Here is a 20,745-nt window from a genome sequence, read left to right on the forward strand (position 1 = left end):
GCACGCGACACAGAGAAGCCTTCGGAGATCAGCTCTGCTTTGATCCCTCAGCTTCACCAGAAACCAAAGCAAAACTCAAGAGACGCGTATTGAAGCGCGGGATGCTGCTCCTCTTCTCCCTGTACCAGTACCTGAGCACATCTCCCGTTCGCTATCCCGGATCTCCAAGAGACCCTCCGTGGCACCGCTACTTAGGGAGGCAGCTGGAATAGTTTCAGGTGCCTCCAAAACGCCTCCCCCGTTGAGTTTGCAGTGCCCAGGAACTGAACTCGCTGTCTTGCTGTAGGTAGGAGAGGGAATGGGGTTATAAACCGTCCTCTGGGGAAGATAAGGAGAAGCCAAACGATGTTTTATTCATTTTTTAGTTTTGTGAGTAAGTGATTTCAGCCTCCCAACATTTCTTAGTCACTGCTGACTTGTACGTATTCCTCCCGGGACCAGGAGGTTTGCTCCGTTCGTTCCCTGTGGTGTGTGGGGATGCCGAGGAGCACTCACTCAGAGACCAAGCATCCAGCACCAGACCGCAGTCGAGCCCAGGGCTGCCTTAAGTATTTTTTGTTGTTTCATTTTAAGCCAGGCTCCGCTCAGAAGAGAGACTGCTCCCACAAAAATATGGGTCACTGGAATAAATATTTTGTAGCAGCTTGGTGCTGAAGCAGAACACTGGGAAGACAAGCGCATCCATCTCCAGGTGTGACAGACGGGGCATGCTCGCTGTTACTAAATCCCATCCCCTTCCTTCCGAAGGCCCGCAGTGAGTCACTGCTACACCCTGCCACCCCAGCGCTGCCCGACAGAGCGCTCGCTGCCAGTCATGCATCTCTCTCTCCGTTTAAGCACTATGCTGCAGGAGTATGCAGACAAACTTTAAAACAGCGCTCCTTCCTGGGTAGGAGGCCGTGGTCCTGTGCCTTGAAGTCATTTCGGTCACCCCGAGGCAACTCTGACATCCCAAGTGCTTTGTCCTGGTGGGCACAGGCCTGGGACCAGTCACTGCAGCTCAGGCTGCTCTCCATACACCAGACCAACTCCTAATTTCTCTCCCAAATGACCTCATCTGAAGGATGTAATGTGTTAATTACAGACCTCCCCATCAGCCCAGTGACCAAGCCCCCAACCACTCCACGGTCCCCGAGTTCTTAATTACCTGCCAAACTTTTGCAACGACTGCGGTTTTCCCCATCAAGTGGATGCAGTGTGTCAAAGCCCACGGGATGCTCCCAAAACCAGGCTCAGCCCCTGCAGAGGACAGCGCCCACCTGAGCAGCCCCACTCGCTGATTAATTCTTGCATTACTGAGGGAAGACACCCACCGTCAGAGCCCAACTGCGAGCTGCTGATGATCTTATTCCTCCATCTAGATTCGTACACAGCAGAGATGAGTGCTAAACAACACATGCCACAAGGATCTTATACTTTTAATTATTTTATCACAGCCCTCACGTACTCTTTTTTGGATATTATTACCTAGGAGAGCATGCTAACAACCTTAAGTTGCTGACTAATTAAGTTTTGGTGGGTTTTGCACACTAATTAAGTTCACAGGCCATTAGATCTGACAGGTATGACAGTATCTGCCAACGTGCCTTCACAAGCAGTTCAGTTAGTAACTCTGAGGCAGCAGGGCACCCCCACGGCACAGGGCTTCCCTTGGAGAGCAGCAGCCAGCTCTCACCCCTCACTTCAGGACCAGCACTTCAGGGTCCCCTCAAATCCCAGGACAAGTGGGGTGCCCACCACACTCCAGCCCCCTGGAGAGCTCCAGGTGACAGTGCAGCAGCCAGCCAAATCCCCCAGGTGCACTGCCGCACCTCCCGGCCCTCCGCAGACAAACAGCCATTTAGCAATCTGTACGATACGCAGTGTCACTCGCCTCTTTGGTAGTTCCCCTAGGACTGCTGCTCTTGCTATTTCATCTGTTAAATGTTTCCAGATCCCGAAAGTCCTTGGGGAGAAAAGCAATTTTGACTAACTGCTCTTCCTCCTCAGCCAGTTCCTGCGCTAGCTTCCTCCCACTCCAACACCACGAGTTAAGACATATGGATCATCTCAACGCTGCCGAGAAGTTCGGTTTAGAAAGGGAAATATTGACATTCTTAATATCCCATTCATCCTTCACTCCCTGGCAACTGACACGGATCCCTTGCTGAACCACAGTGCTCAGACTGCAGCCCGGTGGCTGGCCAGAAGGGTTTGTTACACAGCTTGAGTTTGGTCAAAAAAAGGAATAAGTCCTTTCCCCATTAAATTTAGAATTACATTTTATGGCCTTTCTTCTTGTTTAAAAGATTATTTTGTAGCATGTTGGGCCATTTTAAAATATAACAAAAATAACACACGCAAAAAGCCAAGCCATGAATTACAATTCTACACTTGGAACTCCTTCATTTGGAAGTCCTTGGGGAACATCAGTCGCTAAAGCAACATCTTATTTCTCACCTGTAAAAGCATTGAAAGTTTTGTTTCATTTGAAGTCGGAGAAAGGTGAGTTTTGGTTTTGAACGGGAATGGAAACTAATTTTCAGGTGTGCAAAGTTTCCCTTTAACCAGAAATCCCGAGTCTGGACTGGCCCTGCTGGGATGCTGCGAGCCCCCCTAAAGCAGAACCACCGTTATCTCCGTCTGTGCTCGCTGGCATCTCATTTCACTGAGTTTCTATTTAAGATAGATGGCCTTACGCTGCAGCTATACATTTAACCAAGTCAAGAAGAAAATCAGAGTGAACCTCACTGACCTTCTATATCTCCATGTATCGAGCAGACGTATTTAAGTTAACCAAGTCCCTTTACCGTTTGAACTGGCACAAACCTCAAAATGAAACCACAAGCTCTTAGGCCCTGACACTACCTCATATTTAGTCAAGTGTTCCACAACCAAGTAGCACTTTTAGAGGAAAAATGCAGGAACTACAGCTGTGCCATTCTTGTGCTTAACACGTTCCAACATGTACTTACCCGTGGCTGTAAAATTCCCGATTTCAGAACTCTGAAGAGGACTCCAGCACAGGGCAGGGAACAGGCTGCTTGGCTGGCCTGGTAAGAGGGCTCACGTAAAGTACAAGGCATTTGACATTAACTAAACAAGAGCGATGGAAGGAAATGGATCATTTTGTGCTTTTAGAAAATCATATACAAGTAAACACTAGCAAAGGCATTTTTTTAAGGCAAGAGACAACAGGGTTTGCAAACCTCTGAAAAGACGTGGTCACAACCAGGACAAAATTAAATGGAAATGTCTGTTGTCCTTACTGGTAACCCTCAGTATCCCAGACCCACAAAGCTCTTCAGAGGGGAAAAATATACACATTATGATAGCTCGGAACACAGAAGTTCTGAGCAAGTACAAACTTCAACCCACTGAAATATAAAATAAGCCATGGTCCAAAATGGGTTGGTGCAGCTGCCACTCCTGAATACTCCACATGACTCAAGAGGACCATTCAACCCGATTATTTGTGGGGAGAGAGAGAACCCCACAGTCTCTCCATTCACCAGCCACCATTTTCACCCTTCAATATTTAAAGACTTCTCCATTTAAGTAGTTTTAGTTAACCCCGTTGCTCAGTAGTTCTCAGGAGATAACTGTACTTCAAAATAGTTGCAGCCTCTGCCGTCAGTCAGTCTTATGCACCCAAGAGAACCAACTCTTCCTACTGCCAACACTTTTTTTTTACAGTTTGACCTCAAAAAGGAGAGCTGGGGGCCCCAGAAGTACCTGCAGGTGACACTTCCAGTGCCCTGAGCCACCACTTCTGAGGCAGTTACAAAGGAAGGAGGCACAAGTGATTGCGTGGTTTGCTGTATTGATGTCAGACATCGGTCTGGAGTCAGTGAGCTAAGGCCAGCACACATTGGGATGTACTGAAACAAACAAACTAGACACAAGCCGGAGGCAAAGAACGGAGGCTTTTATATATTAATTATACTCTCATTTCGGCTTCTGCCTCCAATAGCTGATATATACTGAAAGTCAGCAAGCACTCGTCTCAGGCACTGCAAAAATGCACGAGTCAGGCAGATGACCTCCCAGCATCAGGCCCCAAGTCTTCAAAAATGAGGGAAAGTTGCCCGAGGCAAGGAGCCAGCGTTTATCCTTGCTTTGCTGATGCAAATCCTCTTTACCTTGACAGCTGTCCCTCGGCTTCAGAGGCACTGCTGGTGACAGCAACAGGGCCAGGGCTTTGCTCTCAGTGCTGCCAACCCAGCTCTGCGCAGCACCCGTCAGGACACAGCCAGGAGCCTGCAGTGCCCCCATCCTGCCCAGCAGCACCACGGCCCCTGGTCAAGGCTGCCGGGGGATGCTCAGGGCCACAGCTGCCAGCTCAGCCCTGCTTTGAGACAAGTCTAGGCAATGGAGAGCAAAGCCTAAAAGTCACGCTTTGGAAAGGGCTCTGCTTTTGGTAGTCAGTCTGTTTCACTGGGACAACTGGAGTCCCAGTACTAACTCACAGAGCACTACTACCTGGAGTGCCTCTTTAGCTATGTTACAACGATCCCCTGCGCTCCTTACTGTAATCTGCCCCGTATTCGTGTTTGCTGACAGCCTGAGGGGGGCATGCGAAATTATTTATGAAGACAGGCTGCCGTTCTGGAGCACCCTAAGCTCTGCAGGCATTCGAGTTTCTTGCAACTAGAGGAAAAGTTTTGCCCCAATTCCCCCTGCAGCCGACACGCAAGCTGCACAGCAAAGCAACCTGAGCTTTCTACTTCAACACACTGAGCCAAAGTCTCTGCTCCTGCAGGGTGAAAAAAGTCTGAATGCAGGCTGGAAACACAGAAAGGATTCAGCGGCTTTCCCACCACCTTTTGTATTTACAGAAGAGCTTTCTCTGCCCAACTACTTGATGTTTTCACTTCCCTCTAATCTCCGTTTCTCCTTGCTCTCCACCGAGAAAGCCCATCTCTCTGGCACAAGTGCCCCCTCTTGCCCCACCAAGCCCAGCTTTTCCCTCCACCTCTCACCACTGTACTTTGGAAAGACTTGAGTTTTCCCAGCCCCATCACGGTTCAATTTACAGGAGTTCCCAGCTGTTGCTTGGGCTTTTTGAGCCCCACAGACTGCCAGAGCTTCCCCCAAAAAACAGATGCCCATACACAGCACAAGGACAACTGCAGCAGCCCCACTTTGCAGCATCAGGATGGAGAAGCATTACAAGGTTTTTCAGGTGGGAGGAATAAATAAAAATAGACAAAAGTTGTCAGCCCAGGCTCCCGGCTAGCTGGGAGCTATTTGTTTGCCTCGGTTAGCATTGAGACGAAGCCAGCGCGTTCCCAGGGGCACGCTCGCCCCGCTTGGAAGGCACCGTGAGGACACAGCCCGGGATTCAACTCCAGGTTGCTGAATGAGCAACCCACTCTTCTACCCAGCTTCTGAGTCCTGGCAAAGCTAAGGGGCTTTGCCAAACTTTTCACCTTCCTCTCCCTCCTCCTTTCTTCCGTCAGCCATCACACAAACACACTCTTGCAAAAAAACTCAGCTTCGCCAGGTTTATAACGTGCTTGCTTGCTATGCACTGGTTAATCTTCTCAATGGCTTCACGGAAGCTCATCTAGGCCCCCAAAGCTCAGCAAGTGTGTACAGAAGGCCCAGAATCCCTATTTCCTGGGAAAGAGCTTACAGCACAGAAATAGGTGGCTGGGAATGACCTGCATACAGCTTGGGGCGCGCACACGGGTCCTGCAAAGCCATTGTATTCCACTTGTTAGGCTATCAGTCTTCCAACATATGCCACATGTACTGAGATGCCACACTGCATATTTAGTCAGGGCTTTTTTGTGTCTTTTTTGTTGGTGGTGGTGGTAGTGTAATTAAATAAAAACCACTTGATTAAAAGTTTAAACCTCTAATTTAAACACACACATGCCACAGCCTCTTTTACAAAAATCAGCCCACTGATTTTTTACATAATTCCCTCAGTATGCAATGATTTCAAATATAAGCATTCTCCAACACAGAAAAAAATAAATCAACAATGGTTTAATAAAACCCTAAATACTGTGTGGTGCATCTTATGTGAAGACTTACAGCCACCATCCTACGAGGAAGAGGTGCAACCTGCTAAGTTAACAAGGACAAGACCTTTCATCCTGGATTATTCTGTTTGCCCAAAAAGCCCATTTATTTCCTCCCCAGAGAAAAGAGTTAGTATGTCTTGTTAACAGTAAGTTTCAGAAATCAGTAATCAAAACCTGAACGCCACTACCTGATGAATAGTGCTCACTTTCTAGGCTGCTGCCCCATGGCAGGATGGGGAGAGGGGACCTGGGGGGATTTGAGCACCCCAAAACATGATGCAGGAGAGCATCTCCAGCAGGACAGCCCCAGCTCTGCTCCCAGAAGGTGACTCCACCAGAAGCAAAGAGAAAAACAGAAAGCACTCTTCATTTAGGAGCTGGAATTGTAAGCAAAGCTCTCAATGCTCCCTAAGACATAGTGTTGCCTCCATCAAAGGGAGCCAGTGAGCATGACTGATAACTTGATTTTCAGTGGTGCTTAGGTTCTGCAACTCTCATCAACTGCAGAACAGGCTGTAGGTACTCAAGGCCATTTTTTTTTAAGGGTAGGTATTTTAAAATGTATTGCAGTCAACAAGAATTGGGAGCTACAGTTCTTTGAAGGGTATGAAGGCCTTCAGCACTTCTGGGAAGTCACAACGTGAATTTTTCCTCTCTCTCCATAATCTTTCACTTTCTGGTTCAGAAAAGATGACAGCAACGCTAGAGACCCCCATCCCATTACAGAATGCAAAAAGAGAAGATGTAACAAAATATGGTTTAAGGGAGAAACAAGAGAAGTACAGGGAGCCACTGGAGAATTTGCAAACATGAGAACAACCCAAAGTCTCTTTAGAACATCCATTCATTTGCTTCTGTTTCCCACAGGAGAAATTTCCCACCCCACCATCTCAAAACCCCACTTTGTCTGCTCTGACAAAAAGCATTTCAGTTAGAAGCAGGCCTTTTTATTTCCTTAATTATTACCATTGCTAGAGAGAACTCAAAGCAAAGTCCTCTCTTTGTCAGCACTACAAAAATAATAAAACCGCACGATCCATTAAGAGGTTTTGAAGTCTGTTTACACAACAAGAATTACTTTTACTTTTCCAATTAGGCAGCTATTAACTAACAGAGGGAAATCACACCAGTATATAGTTTTACTATCAGCACGATCTTATTAAAAGAAGAGCTTAAGATTGTACCAAGAACAACAAATTAATCATGATAATGTATTTTTAAATCATCAAATACAGAATGCAAAGCGAGCTTTTTAAAATTTCTTTGAATCAACACATTTTCTCTATTGATGTTAGAATTTTAGCACAGACTTCGGTTAGAGGAAAGCTTTTTCAAATTCCCCTGGCATTATCCTATATTTGAAAATACCAGGTACACTAGATTAAGTTAAAATTAGATTATGCATAGTCATTCTTCCACTGTTACACAGGGAAAATATCTGCTGTACTATTCAGCAGTTGCCAGAAAGCCTTTAACCCTTTCTGAGCGAATAGTACAAGGCAGATGTTTGCTGTGGTGTGACGGGTTGGAGACTTCCCCAAGCCTTTTAGTCCCAGGAGATCTCAAGGGCTACACGGCCATCCTGTGATCCCCTGCAAAAGAGAGATTCCCATACATTTTTTCCAATACAGTGCTCCACCAGAGAATTTAACTTTGACATTTTTAAATGGGCATTAAACACACACTTTTTCAGGACTGCTTCTTCCTAGCTAGAAATGTGGGTTGATGCAGTGTTGTCCGTATGGCGAGACAAAGTTTAACATGCAACTCTTCAGCTGCCAAGGACAGGGAGATCCCACAACACAGGACATACAGGAGATTTGCTGCTGCAAACTGAACAGGCAAGACAGGACTGTGATGACCACTGACAAGCAGTTCAGGGTCTTTTCTCACGATAAAAAGTTGCTTTGTGTGCTCACCAGGCAGGTGCTCCAGAACAGCACCCAACTCACAGCTGAAGGCTTATCAAGCAGTTTTGACCCACAGTGTAGTTCTTAGCCACTCAAATCGTCACAAGTCCTCCAAAAGTTAATCATAAATAGTATCAGTAGTTAAAGTCGTTCTGTTACCAATTTAAAAAGACCAACCAGAAACAGCAGCACTTCTGCTCTTTTGTACAGAGAGATCCAAACATCTGCAAGTAATCTTAATTGACTACTCTTAATTAACTTAATTGATTACTCTTATCAATGTAACTTCAAACAAGTCCTTTGGGAGAGACTAAGTCCTTCTCACTAGCACTACTAAAGTATTCCTGGTTCTCTGTACAGCTGAAGCACCCGAAAGCTCCAATCAAAGACAGGAGATGGTGCCCATCCAGGAAAACTTACAGATTAAACACATCAACTACTTCAGAAGCAATTTTATCATCATGCCTACTTGGCAAAAAATAGCTGCTTACTGATATAGTCAAGCTCAGGCTTACAATTTCATTCAGCCTTCCAGTGGCAAGGGCAGTTCCGTGGGCAGAAAGCTCAGCTGGAGACCACCGCAGCTCTGTTTCTTTATCTCATGTCTAACTCAGAGGGTTTCCGACGATAACTGTTGTTGAGAAATGTATTGATTTGCTTCTCAGAACCTTAAAGATGCTCGAGGAATTGCAACTGGAGTTTTCCCCCAAAGGATATGTCTTCACAATAACAGTAGTGATGTATTACTTCTCTCCTGTGGGCTACAAGATGTCAATTAAGATTCACACAACGTATTTGGAAACAATACCGTGGTATCCAAATGGGTTAGCATTGAAGGGCCTTCTCAAGTGGATGCACTGAAGAAAGCTGCACAGCATGCCAGAATTCAGCCTGTACTATGACTTGTCAAACTAAAACCAAGGCATCATTTTGGGGTGGGAGTGTTCTGCAACTACATCTACTGTATACTGACAGGCTCATCTTTTATTTGAATGAACCAGATCCCTACAAAATCCACACCAATGCAATCTGCATCATGATACTACCTAGGAAAGACAAGGATTCTTCCTGGGAATTTAACTCAGTACATTTCTGCTTCTCTCTCCACTCACTTGTTGCAATGCCCGAGGCAGAAGCAGGAGGAGTTGCTGCCGGAGCCCACCGTGGCTGAGAACCTGGCTTCCCCTCCTGTTCTCACCTCCGCAATTTGTGGCAAATATCGAATTATACCGGCAGGGAAATTTCAGCTCCAAAAGGCTTCCCATTTACAAACATGCATTAAGTACCCACTGCTTCAGTGATAATACCTGCCCATTTGCATGCACAATAGTCACAGTGTAGAGGCAGGATACGTGCGTGGGGCCTTCTCTGCAGCCCTGGTGCAGGCAGGGTCAATGAGAGCTTCCCTGCAGCAAGTGCCAGCACGACTGGGCACCACAATGAGAACTGCGTTGTTACAGGCTAAATAAGCAGGCAGTGCTGCTCGATCCTGTGGGTTATGAGGTAATTAGCTTCTGGAGAACCAAAATCAATGGATGTTTTGCAGAATCACACCAAATAAGCAGAAGCTTGGCACACAGATGGGAGAAACAGTCCCATTGCTACACAGTCATGTTTGTTAATTCCTAGTTTAATTCCACCAACTTCAATAGCTTTACAGCAGGAGGAAAAACCAAACACTTGAACAAACAAAAAACATAGCCTAGGGTTACTAGTAAACCCTATCAAATTACCCTGCAATTTGAAAGCTAAAATGAAATACCGTTCTTCCTGCCTCACCACCTTCACTTGAAACCCCTCCTCGCTCCCAGGAGTATGCACACTGCCACCTTTGCACCATTCACAGAATCCCACTGCTACTTAACTCCTGCAGTTTTCTTGGAAATCAGGTCACTTGATGACTTCCCGTCCTTATAAATCCCAAACTGTCCCCACATTTCCATGAAGCCAAGTCTATAATCAGGTAAACGTTTTAAAGAGTTTTCTTCTGAAATCTTAGTCTTTTACACAGATCCTTGCAGGAAGCCTTCCCAGTTCCCTCTGCACAACATCCATCCCACCCTCTCGATACACCACTAAGTTGCTTTCCCTATTACAGCCATCCTTAAACGGCTTTGGAAAAAAAGTCCCATTGCCCCTGAGCAGTAAGTACCTTCTGTTGTTTCTTCATTTTTTTCAGGTTCAAATTCAAGTCCCACAAAAGAAACCTTGCTTCCTGACGGTTCTGCTCCTTCCAGTGCAGGCAGTAGAAGAAGCCATGTGTACTTCCAAGTGCTGAACATGAGCCCAAAGGACTTGAACTAAATAGTAATTTACCACAGAGAGGATTAGAATCATTCAAAACAGTTACGTATAACTAACAAAACATGGTAACTATAAAAAAATATATATATATATTCTTCAGACTAGATCTGTTCCAGTTGAGAGTCTCCTAGCCTGGACTAATATTTTTAAAATACACTCCAGAAAAACAAACGTTAACTCAGAGATCTACCAAAGCAGCGCTGTAACTTGCACGTATTCAGCAAGGCAAAGCCTAGTCAAAAGGAAAGGGAAACGTGGTTTCTTTTCATCAGCAGCATACACTCAAATAATACACGCCAAATCTATCAGAAATAAAAAGAAGAGCGAAACAACAACGTGAATCATGCTCACTGAAAATGGAAGCAGGTCTGTTGAGGACTTGGGGAGAAAAGGCTGTAGTTACCCCCTCTGTGTAAACCCTCCAATGGAGGGGATGAAATGCACAGGAGACCAAATTCTGCCTCTCTGGGGAAGAACAATTGTCTGAGGGAGACTCCTTTCTTCCAGAGCCTGGTCTTAGAGGTAAAAGTCTCTCAAACTGGAAAGCCGATATGCTTACAGATTCACAACTGGATGACACAGCCAAGTGCACTAATGGACACAGTCATCATAAGATGGGTTCAAACGCTGCTCAGGTGTAACACACAAAAAAGAGCCTGCCTGAGGGAAGGATGGAGCAGCTGCCCATCCAGTGATACACATGGGAGGAGAAGCAGAGGGCAAGTCTGCTATTTGACAACAAAGCCATGTTTACCATCACCTCTGAATTTACACTGCTCCTCTGCACAGCAGCTCCTTCCCTGGTGCTGCTGAGGACTGGGGCTAGGTGGTTCCTGGCTCCCCTGGCGGGTGCTCTCTTATTTTGCTATCCACTAGCACTTGCAGAGGGAATCCAGCTCAGAAGACGACTTATTTTGAGTAAACTATTAGCAAACTGCATACAGAAAACATCACTGAGAAAGAACAGAAAGCAAAAAACAATGTATACTCCAAATAAAGCTTAGGCTTAGAATAAATCTCTCTTTCCAAGCAATTATATGGGTAAATGAGCTACCAAATAAACAAAATAGCTGTTGTAAGTCTGTTCTTACAACATAATTTTCCCAGAAACAGTACATTACTTTCAGTATTTATCATAATCTGTTATCTGCAGAAAAATGTGCAAACTAAATAAAATGTATGAAAATGCCCTTACCTAATGATATTTACCAAATGGCATTGTTCCCTCTGCTGTTTGTAGCCAACTCACTCACGGAAACTAAGGACAGGTTTGCCTTATTAACAGAGCTCTCTGCCTGTGTATTTTAAATACCTTGAAGCGCAGAACCATCTGTGTGTATTCTACTAATGAGCTGCTACTTAGACTGAAGAAGGCCAGCCAGCTAACATCGATTATTCAGATGGAGACTGCCTAATTTTTAAGCAATTAACGAGCCCCTCTCACTTTAGAAGCTTCCCTGGTTAATTCTCCAGATATTACAGGGGATCCTATTCTAAAGAGAGTTTCTTCAGAAAGAAAAAAAAAGGGGGGACGACAAGACACGATCCAGTCCAATTCCAACCCTCCTGCACGGGACATGAGCTCGAGTTGTCCCAGCCAGGACCACCCTGCTGCTCCCCAGGGCAGCCCACATGGGGAACGGTGGCCACCAGAGGAGCATCCTACAAAGGATGTCGCTCAGCCCGCTCCATCGCTCTAGGCTGTTTGGGGCACTAAGATACCTTTAGTAATGCCTCAAAGGACGGGCTGTGACAGCCACAAGACCTGTGGTGGTTTTACTCCCTCTCACCTCCCAGTTGTTTGGCAAAGTCTGACAGTGAGCATCACCAAAGGCTGCACGGCTCTGCTGGTGGGGATCGTCTGCGGGTGCTGCGTGCTCAGGAACCACCCAGCTCTTCAGGAGATGACGAACTGCTCCCATCTCGTCCCTTATCTGATGGATGTGATTTTAAAGGGCTAGCCCTAAGGGGCTAGTAGCTCATGCAGAAATAGAATTCCCTCTTCTGCCGCTAGAAAATATTTCTTAATAATCTAAACAAAGTTTAAGGAGATCAAAATTACCTTTTACAGCTCCCTGTTGGAAAGTGCTGTAGTAGAGCATAGAGTGAGTATTAAATTATCTCGGTAATTACATTGATAATGCACAGCTTTCATGTGCACAATAAAGCCATTAAAAGAGATCCGATTTTTACAACTATATTACACATTATGATCTGGAAAAGGGCAACCCCATGTGTAGGAAAGGATGTGCTTGTCTTGCACAAACCTGAAGAACATGCCAACTCTGATCACAGCAAGGAAACTATTACAGAGGAGAGCTTTTACCCAGCAGACCCACCAGCAAGCCCCACTGTTGTCTCATGAAAAGTCTAAGCTGCTGTATTAACATCAGGGTTTGCAAATATTAATTCAGTTCTACCACCAACATACCAGACAAAGTCCATTAACTCTCAAATAATAAAACCTGTGAAACTACTTAGCATACAACTTTCACAACTGATTTTATATGCATTCGTACAGCGGGATGAAAGAACCAAAGAACAAACACAAACACCTGGTTAGACCGTACACAGATGGAGGTGTCCTTGGACGGAGCTGTTTTAAGCCACTCGCACAGCTGATGACAGAATCCCAGCCCTGGGATTGCTAACAAACGAAAGGCAGACACTGGGTGAGCACAGAGGCAGCCCAGAGTGCCTCAAACGCAGGGGACTGGCAGCATTGCTGCATCAGTTTATGGCCAGCAAAGGTTCTTTAGCACGGAAGAGCAAGTAGGTACACAGGTGGTTTATGAGCTAGCTACCCTAGAGACTCAGTGCATCTCCGAGGCTCCCAGTCCCTCAGGTATTCGATGGGCCATTTTACAGCCTCAAGTGGGTTTTGCTCCACAGGGACTGGGCGGACAGCTCAGAGCCGAGACCCCCAAGAGACCTGTAATGTTCAGAGGCAAGAGCTCTTTGCCTAAAACTAGTGCACAAAGCCAGGAATAGCAGGACCTCCCTCCTCCATTTCTAGCAGACACATCTTACCGTCTTCTACTGAAAATTAACAGAAATTGCACTTGTCTCCAGCACATCTATCCAAGGACCTCACACCACAGTCTACACATACTTCCTTAGCCTCAAAACTTTTCTAGGAGATAGTAAGGGTTTCATCAGCCTTAGTGAAATGGCAGAACAGGGGGAAACATCGTGCTATTCCCCACTCTACCCTCAGTGTGTCGGGCAACCTGAGCGTTGCTTCATCTCCACCACTGATTTGTTATCATCTGTAAAACTGGGCTATCTAGGATGCAAACATTCGATGCACTGGTATCGTGGTAGCAGACCTTTACCCAAAAAACCAAGTAGTCCCATAAGACCTTAAAAAAAAAAAAAAAAAAGCCAAGGTAGCAAAGCGCTATTAGAACACCGAAAGAGCAAAAATAATAGATAACCAGCATGCTTCAAAGCCTCTACTACACAGCCTTAACATCTAAACAGTACACATGGTTACTGGATGACAAAACAGCAGTAGGTCCCGCAGACACAAGCAAGAGACACAAAAAATACTGTACTTTAAACATCAGAAAGGCATTTGAGAGCTTGAGGCTCTCTCTTTTGCCCTGGTTCATGCCTGTTATCTGAAAGGGGAGCTGAGTCCTTCCAGGGGCTTGCCCTGAGCCCTCCAGCCCCAGCCATCCTGTATGCAGTCTGACGCACGTTCCCACTCCTCTCACTCCATTACAACTGAAACAGAGATGCTCAGACACAAAAGGCCCAGACCACATACTGCTATTGCCTCCAGTCTCTTTATTTAAAACCAATGCTTACAGCTGCCTGGCTTAAACGGTCTCCTAAGTGTTCCAGCACAATTCCATTTTACACCTGGAACAATGGAGGCAGAAATATCAGACGCCTTTTTAAAGGAATAATGACCCCTGAAAGACTAAACAACTGCACCTCTCAAATTTAAAATACTGTCCTCACACACACACACAAAAAACAAGTGAGAAGGAAGCGATGGCAGAGGCTGGCGTGGGGCAACTCATGGCACGAGCTGCTTGGTCACCATGTCTTGGAAAAGCAAAGTGCTCAGGTTAGAAGCTTAATTTTCACCTGAGTCTGTCTTCAGCGGTGAAGCACTGAAAACAAAACTCGATCTACCACGTTTTCATATCAGTACCTATTACGAGTACTAATCATGCTCCTTGTAGGAAAGGATCGATTGGATTTGAAAGGGTTAGAGATTAATAAAGTGAGGAAACACAGTCTAGAGGTGACACTACAGCTCAGATCAATTTTGCTTTCAACTTGTAGATGGGCAATCACTTCTACTTCAGCAAGTAGTAACGGTACCACAACAGTCTCACGCAGGTCTGTATACTAACACTTCCACACACGTGCACTGTACTAGAAAGAACTCCTTCCTGCTTCACAGATCAACAACACAAAACACAACTCTGCACTTTCTGAGATGTGATACCTCTGATGTTTCCTCTCCTATTCATAAGGACAAGTTCTCCAAACCTAAATGCTGAAAACTAACCGAGAATGCACCACCTCATTTCCCCGCCCTATTGCTGTTTCCCATGATCATCCCAGCATCTCCTACCTCACAATTTTACTGCTTGTTGCTTTCACAGCAAGAACAAAACAAACAAGAGGGAAGCTACTGGTAAAACACATCACAGGGACTAGGAATTAAAAACTAAAGCACACTTCAAGCAACAAGCAAGGTTCTAAAGGTAATGTAGAAAAAGTTCTTTAAATTCAATGGATGGAGAGGTGAGAACATACATTAGTGCTCATACTCAGGTGAACCCAAGGAGCCCTATTTATGATCCTACAGCAACCTGTAAAGCCTGCCTTACACACATACCCCAGTTACAGAAACCCAGGCGCACACAGAACCGCACTCGCTCAGGAGCTGACCCCAAATTCAGTTGTAACACCACAGCCTGCCTACAGCCCACACAGGTCTGCACCTTCCTCAGCAACCTCCGGGCCTAGGAAGCTACTAAGCTTTATCGAGCAAGGCGGAAAAATAATAATAAATAAATACGTTTTTAAAAAGCCTGCCTAACCCTGTATTTCCAAATCCAAGCGTACTGGAGGCTGCTCCCACCACATAACACGTTAGAACGATCCACAGGAAGAAAGATACCCCACCTCTGTGCTAGGTAAATCCACGTGGTGGGCTGCTCTTTGCGAAGCACCAGGAGGCTCAGCAGGACCAGGGAGTGTGCTGAGCTTGAAGACTCAGTGTTCTAGGTAAGTTTGCAGCTGTATTATTAATGATTTCACTTGAACATTATGTAAGGCAGAGCTTCCAAAAATATTACCATGAATAAGAGGAAAACCAAAACATGCCAGACAGCTTTCCCTGTCCCTCGGGACAGTCAATTTCAGAATGAAGACCTGAACCCAGGACCCACACCCACAAAATGAGAGCGCCAGAAATACTGACATGAAGATCTCTCTTCGAATTTCTCTTTAGGACCTTAAAGAAAACAAAGCAAAGACATCTTGATACAAGATTTTTTTTTCCATTTAAAAAGGACTCAAAAAAGCATTATCCAATTAAAGGCACGGAGTCGGAAGATTTTTCAGTCACAAAGGAAATGCCTACTAGAGGCTCAGATATTATTAATAAACTCTTCCATGCTGCAGCTAGATGTAGAACAGCCATCCCAACAGCTGACACGATGTCCATTGCAGGAACAGAAGAGTACAGATGTATAGATTTTTAACTTAGGAAATGACATTTCTTTCATGCTTTTCTTATTTCCCCCTATCCCTGAAGATCCTACCTTCGTGATTTACTGCAGTCTGAAACAATTTAATTGTGTTCATTTATTTTATCTGGATACAGCCGTGGTTTCTCTTTTGGGAAAGCAGTCTAGCTTTAATATTTAAATATCAGCTCAATATTTTAATTGTTTTAATTATACATGAGCTCATTTTAAATGAGTGTAATAGCTAAAAATTTGAGTGTTTAAATAAGCTCAATATTTAAACCCTGTCAGGCTGAGGTCACTAAAAAAAACCACCAAACCTCTAGCAGATTATTTCCTTTCTTGTTCTTCTCTACGCATCTCCCTTCCTCTACAGCAGTAAGGAGGACATCTAACTGCTGCCACCGGCACCCAGAGGAGAGAAAACCAAGGCTGAGACACCCGTACCGAGGTGCACAGACTGCCCATTCTTTCCAGCAGCCCCCTGAGATGTGACTGAGCACAGGAGCCCAGCTGTCTTCCCGTCCCATTGCTCCAAAACCTACAGATGGAGATCAGGCCAGAACTGGTGAGCAGACACGACTGCATGCAAGAGGGACCCTACGCACTCCTGTATCAGTGACAGCTTAGAACAACGTCCATCTTGATGTGTTTTTGTTTCCTGAGGCTGCAAATAAAGGATCAGCATACGCTAATTCGTGTTGCCATGCCCCAATTTTCTGTCTTTGCTTTATTTGCAGGAAGGGAAAGCTGAAAACCTCTTCTGCATTGCTCATATCTCAGAAAATGGGAGGATTCAAAGCCACGCGTTCTATACAATGGGCAGAAGTCAGCTGTTCAGGCAGATGCAATTGCTACCAAAAGTAAAAAAGGCAACTGTGAGCAAGCATGATGCTCACTCCAGGGGCCCATTCCGGCAGGAGAAATAGACTTTTAAGAGCTGGGCTCCTCCAGAATATCCCATATCAGGCACAAATCCTTCAGTCACCTCTGAAGTACAAGCACCTCCACTTCCACGTCTGCTGCAGTTTTCATGGCCACAACAAGTAGGCAGCAATCCAGGAAACAAAGCTGAGCTTCACAGAAAGGAGCAGAGGGAAACCCTGGGCCAGAGCCGGCACAGCCAGAGGGAACGCGGAGGTCTCCTGACACATCTGCAGCAGAGCACAGTCAGTTGCTGCAAGATATTTAGAGGCAGAAAGTACCAAGCCAATAGGTTTAAAATGAATATGTTAAAGCATGCGAATACGTTAAAATGAATACGTTAAAGTCCCAAGCACTATAACTTAAGAATTTAATTCAATTACCAGTTTAAAACAATTTGTCTATGCCCGTACCAGCAGGGCATGATGCCAAATCAAGCCCTCTCTCTCCCAAGCCATTGGTGACAAAACGGGATGCAGCTAGGGCATCTCGGGGTGGGGGGGCTCAGAGACACACGACTGCCTTTTGGGTGGTCCCAAGATAAAGAGGAGAAGAGCAGAACCCCAGAGAGCATCCATCTGATGCAACACGGAGAAGACAAGACTGGCTTTGTAGCTGGGAGGACCTATCAATGCCAGGCTTAAGCCAAGGAAGCCCCAATGACCTGCACAAGACCACCCAGGCTCCGCAGCCAGCAGCCTTACAGAGAGCTCGGGGATGTGGCGCTCCCCTGCACAAGGCAGGCGTGCCCTCTGGAGCCCAAGCGTGCTGCGATGGGGTACTGCAGCTCGGCAAATAAATACAGCAGCTATAAAGGGCATCAATTACTCACTAATGGAATTATGTCTCATAAGCCAAACAATCTATAATCTGAAAAATCTTGTGCTTAAGAAGTGCGCTGATTTTTAATTGGTTTTATATTCCCTGCGACGATTATTCAAAGCGCTATATACAAAAGGCTTGGGAAAAGAACCAGATTAAAAGGAAACCCCCTACCAGCTGGGAGCCTAACAGCTCCCACGCCCTCAGCGTGTTTGTATAATCTCCACCTACAAAACTTTTCCAGGGCATCACTAGTGCTGCAGTCCCAGCATTAGCTGGTTGCTCAGTTTCACCTCTCAAAGCAGGCAAAAAGGATGACCTGCAGCTTTCAGAAGAGCTTCTTGATAGTAAGAAATGCTTGCAAAACTTAAGTCAACACTCCATTCACACAGATGCTTGAGGCAAACTCTTCTGTCTCCACCACAAACAGCAATCATTAGTCTGTAGACATGACAGATTTCTTCTGGAGCATCTGGAAGTTGCTGCCTGTAAAGAAGAATCTGACTAGCATAATTAAATTAGCTCAACCATTTTAATTATTTTGGCACAGCATCTCAACTGAGAAGAAGCCAAGTTTCTATCTTATTTTTGCAGCATTGTGAGGTTCTCTAAAACCTACCCGTAGCCCTCACATGCATTCCTGTTTGTCCTCTCCAAATGGAAATACAAACTCCTGAATTTATAACAAAGCACAAGCAAAGACACACAAGACAAATTTACTTCAGTTCTGCTTGGTTTGTTTTTTTCCTCCTTCCATGAGAATCATTTCTTCAGCAAGTTTTAATTCTACGCCTGCAACTAGAACACCATTTCATCACCTTCTTTTTGACATCTTAGACACTCCTCTCCTGGACAGCTCTTTAACACCTCGTGCCTGTTGCCCAGCCCCTGCGCGCTGTCTGCATTTGCTATCTGGAGATCTCACCCTCAGCTTTCTCCCCTTGCTTTTCCATTCCTTGGCTTCAAAGGTACGTTTTCCCACCAGCCCCTGAAGATGCCAAGTCCTCTTCATCTCCTCTCTCCTGAGATTCTCCCTACCTTTAAACAAGGCATAATCCATTACGTGATATTACACGTAGGTCAACTTCACAATTGCTCTTGTACTCAACACTAATCACAATTTTTGCCACTCATGCTACATTTCTACATACTGCTTGGAAAAATGCCAGTCTATGTAGGTCAGCCAAGACCCAGATATCCCAATTTTGCTGGTTTCTTGCCCTAGTAGTCAAAACCTGCTTTTATCACCGGTGTCAGCACTTTCCATGCACTGCTTCACACAGCTCTACGTAAACGTCTACACAATTTCCCTCCCCCTTTTAAGGATGCTTACCAGCTTCGACATCCCCATACAGGCAGCAAGACACAGACTGACAGCGTCCAGGAGAGCACAGCTGCAGAGTTCCTGTCCACGGGGAATCATTTGGGCACCCCGTCCACTCCTGCTTTCAGCTACGGCGACACCACCCTTGCCGCTATCAGACATCCTGCCATACAGACCACAGTGCAACTGCCCACAAATAACCAGTTGCTTTCCCCTTTCCACACTCTTTTATCAAGACATCAGCTAAAAAAAAAAAAAAGCCCCTGAATCACAGCACCAGGGTGCCACAGCTACTGTCACCCCACTGAGCAATAAGCTCTCATCGTTTCCTTTGCCTGCCTTTCCTTTTCCATCCCATCTCCAATCTTCTACTTACACAACGCAGAGTTAAAATTCAGCAGCACCTGTCCCTTCACAACCAAGCATTCAGCCAGGACCCAAGCAATCAAGTGACAGTACTTTGTATCTAAAGGCCCTTTCAGAAAGGGAGTCAAATTATCAATTTCGCTCCAAGTGCTGAAATTACAGAAACAGAAAATGCATTTCACACACAATGTGCTGGAAGAAGAAAAAGAGAAAAAAAATCAATAGTTTGTTCAACACAGCAACCTGAAAATCAGCACATGAGAATGAATATTGAAAGGTGAAAGCCAACTACATGATCATGTACTTGCAAAGAAACTATAATTTTACTTTATGTGCAGTTTTCCCCTTCATCTTACGCTCAACATATACTGGCTCAATTAAATGGGAAGAAAACAGAACAAACTATTCACCACAGTGGGTTATATTTAGCAATAAGCAGTCTAACATATTAAAACATTTTTCCTACCAGTACTCAACCTGAATTGATACTGTCAACAGCTGCCAATAACAGAAGGCATTCCGCAGAGTCAGTCAAAGAAAGGAGCTAAAAAAAATACAATATACTAAAATATAATTAAAGGCAAACTATCAGCTGAACGATGCTGACAAGCATAGGCATTTTACTTCTACAGAGGTGTACTTCTGATAAAGGAAATGCAAAGGCCTTTCCTTGAAGCCAGGTGGTATTGCCTGGCATCAGTGAATCAAGGCTGCTAAATTATACAGATTATGGATCTCACAGGGGTTCCCATCCTGGCCAGGAATACCAGTTTTGAAAAATAGGAATGCCATTGCCTTTAGCAGACTTTAGATCAAGCTCCATGCTGTAGCCAAATCCCGACCTCCATGACTGCCCTCACAGGGCAAACAGGGCTCACAATAGCCACAGCAAAAGGCTGTGGACTAGTTTGATTTAGCAACATCCATTTACGCATTTAACCCAGTAAAAAGAATTCAGCCTAGGATCTGGTGATTCCCAGAGAAACATTTCCTGGCCTGGGATGGAGCATCCAGCTCTTTATCATGGACAGACCAATACCTTTTTTTTTTCCTACATTCTCAAAAGAATGCAGAAATAAAACTTTAAACTGGCCACACCAAATAAGTCAGTAACTTCCGTTTGTACCTTAATGCTAAAAGTGTTTGCTAAAGACACTGAGGACAGTAAGATCAAAGGCTTTACGCTCATATGTGCAGCACACAATTAGTGGGGAAAAAATGAAGCTAACACCAAAGTTTAAAAGTACTTCTACCTTATATTAGCTCCCTGTATGAAGACGTAAAATGACAAAGGGAATTATTACAGAACTGCAGCACCGTATCAGTTATCTGTCCACATAGACAAGGCTCTAGCAGACTGACAA

General features: G+C 45.1%; 1 protein-coding gene across 8 annotated transcripts in view; it reads right to left on the reverse strand.

The window, feature by feature from the left end:
* The window catches only part of IL1RAPL2 (interleukin 1 receptor accessory protein like 2), a 358,032-nt gene that overhangs the window by 308,950 nt on the left and 28,337 nt on the right, over nucleotides 1-20,745 (reverse strand). The window lies entirely within an intron of this gene.

This window comes from Cygnus olor, chromosome 13, assembly GCF_009769625.2.
Source record: "Cygnus olor isolate bCygOlo1 chromosome 13, bCygOlo1.pri.v2, whole genome shotgun sequence".
Taxonomy (NCBI): Eukaryota; Metazoa; Chordata; class Aves; order Anseriformes; family Anatidae; genus Cygnus; species Cygnus olor.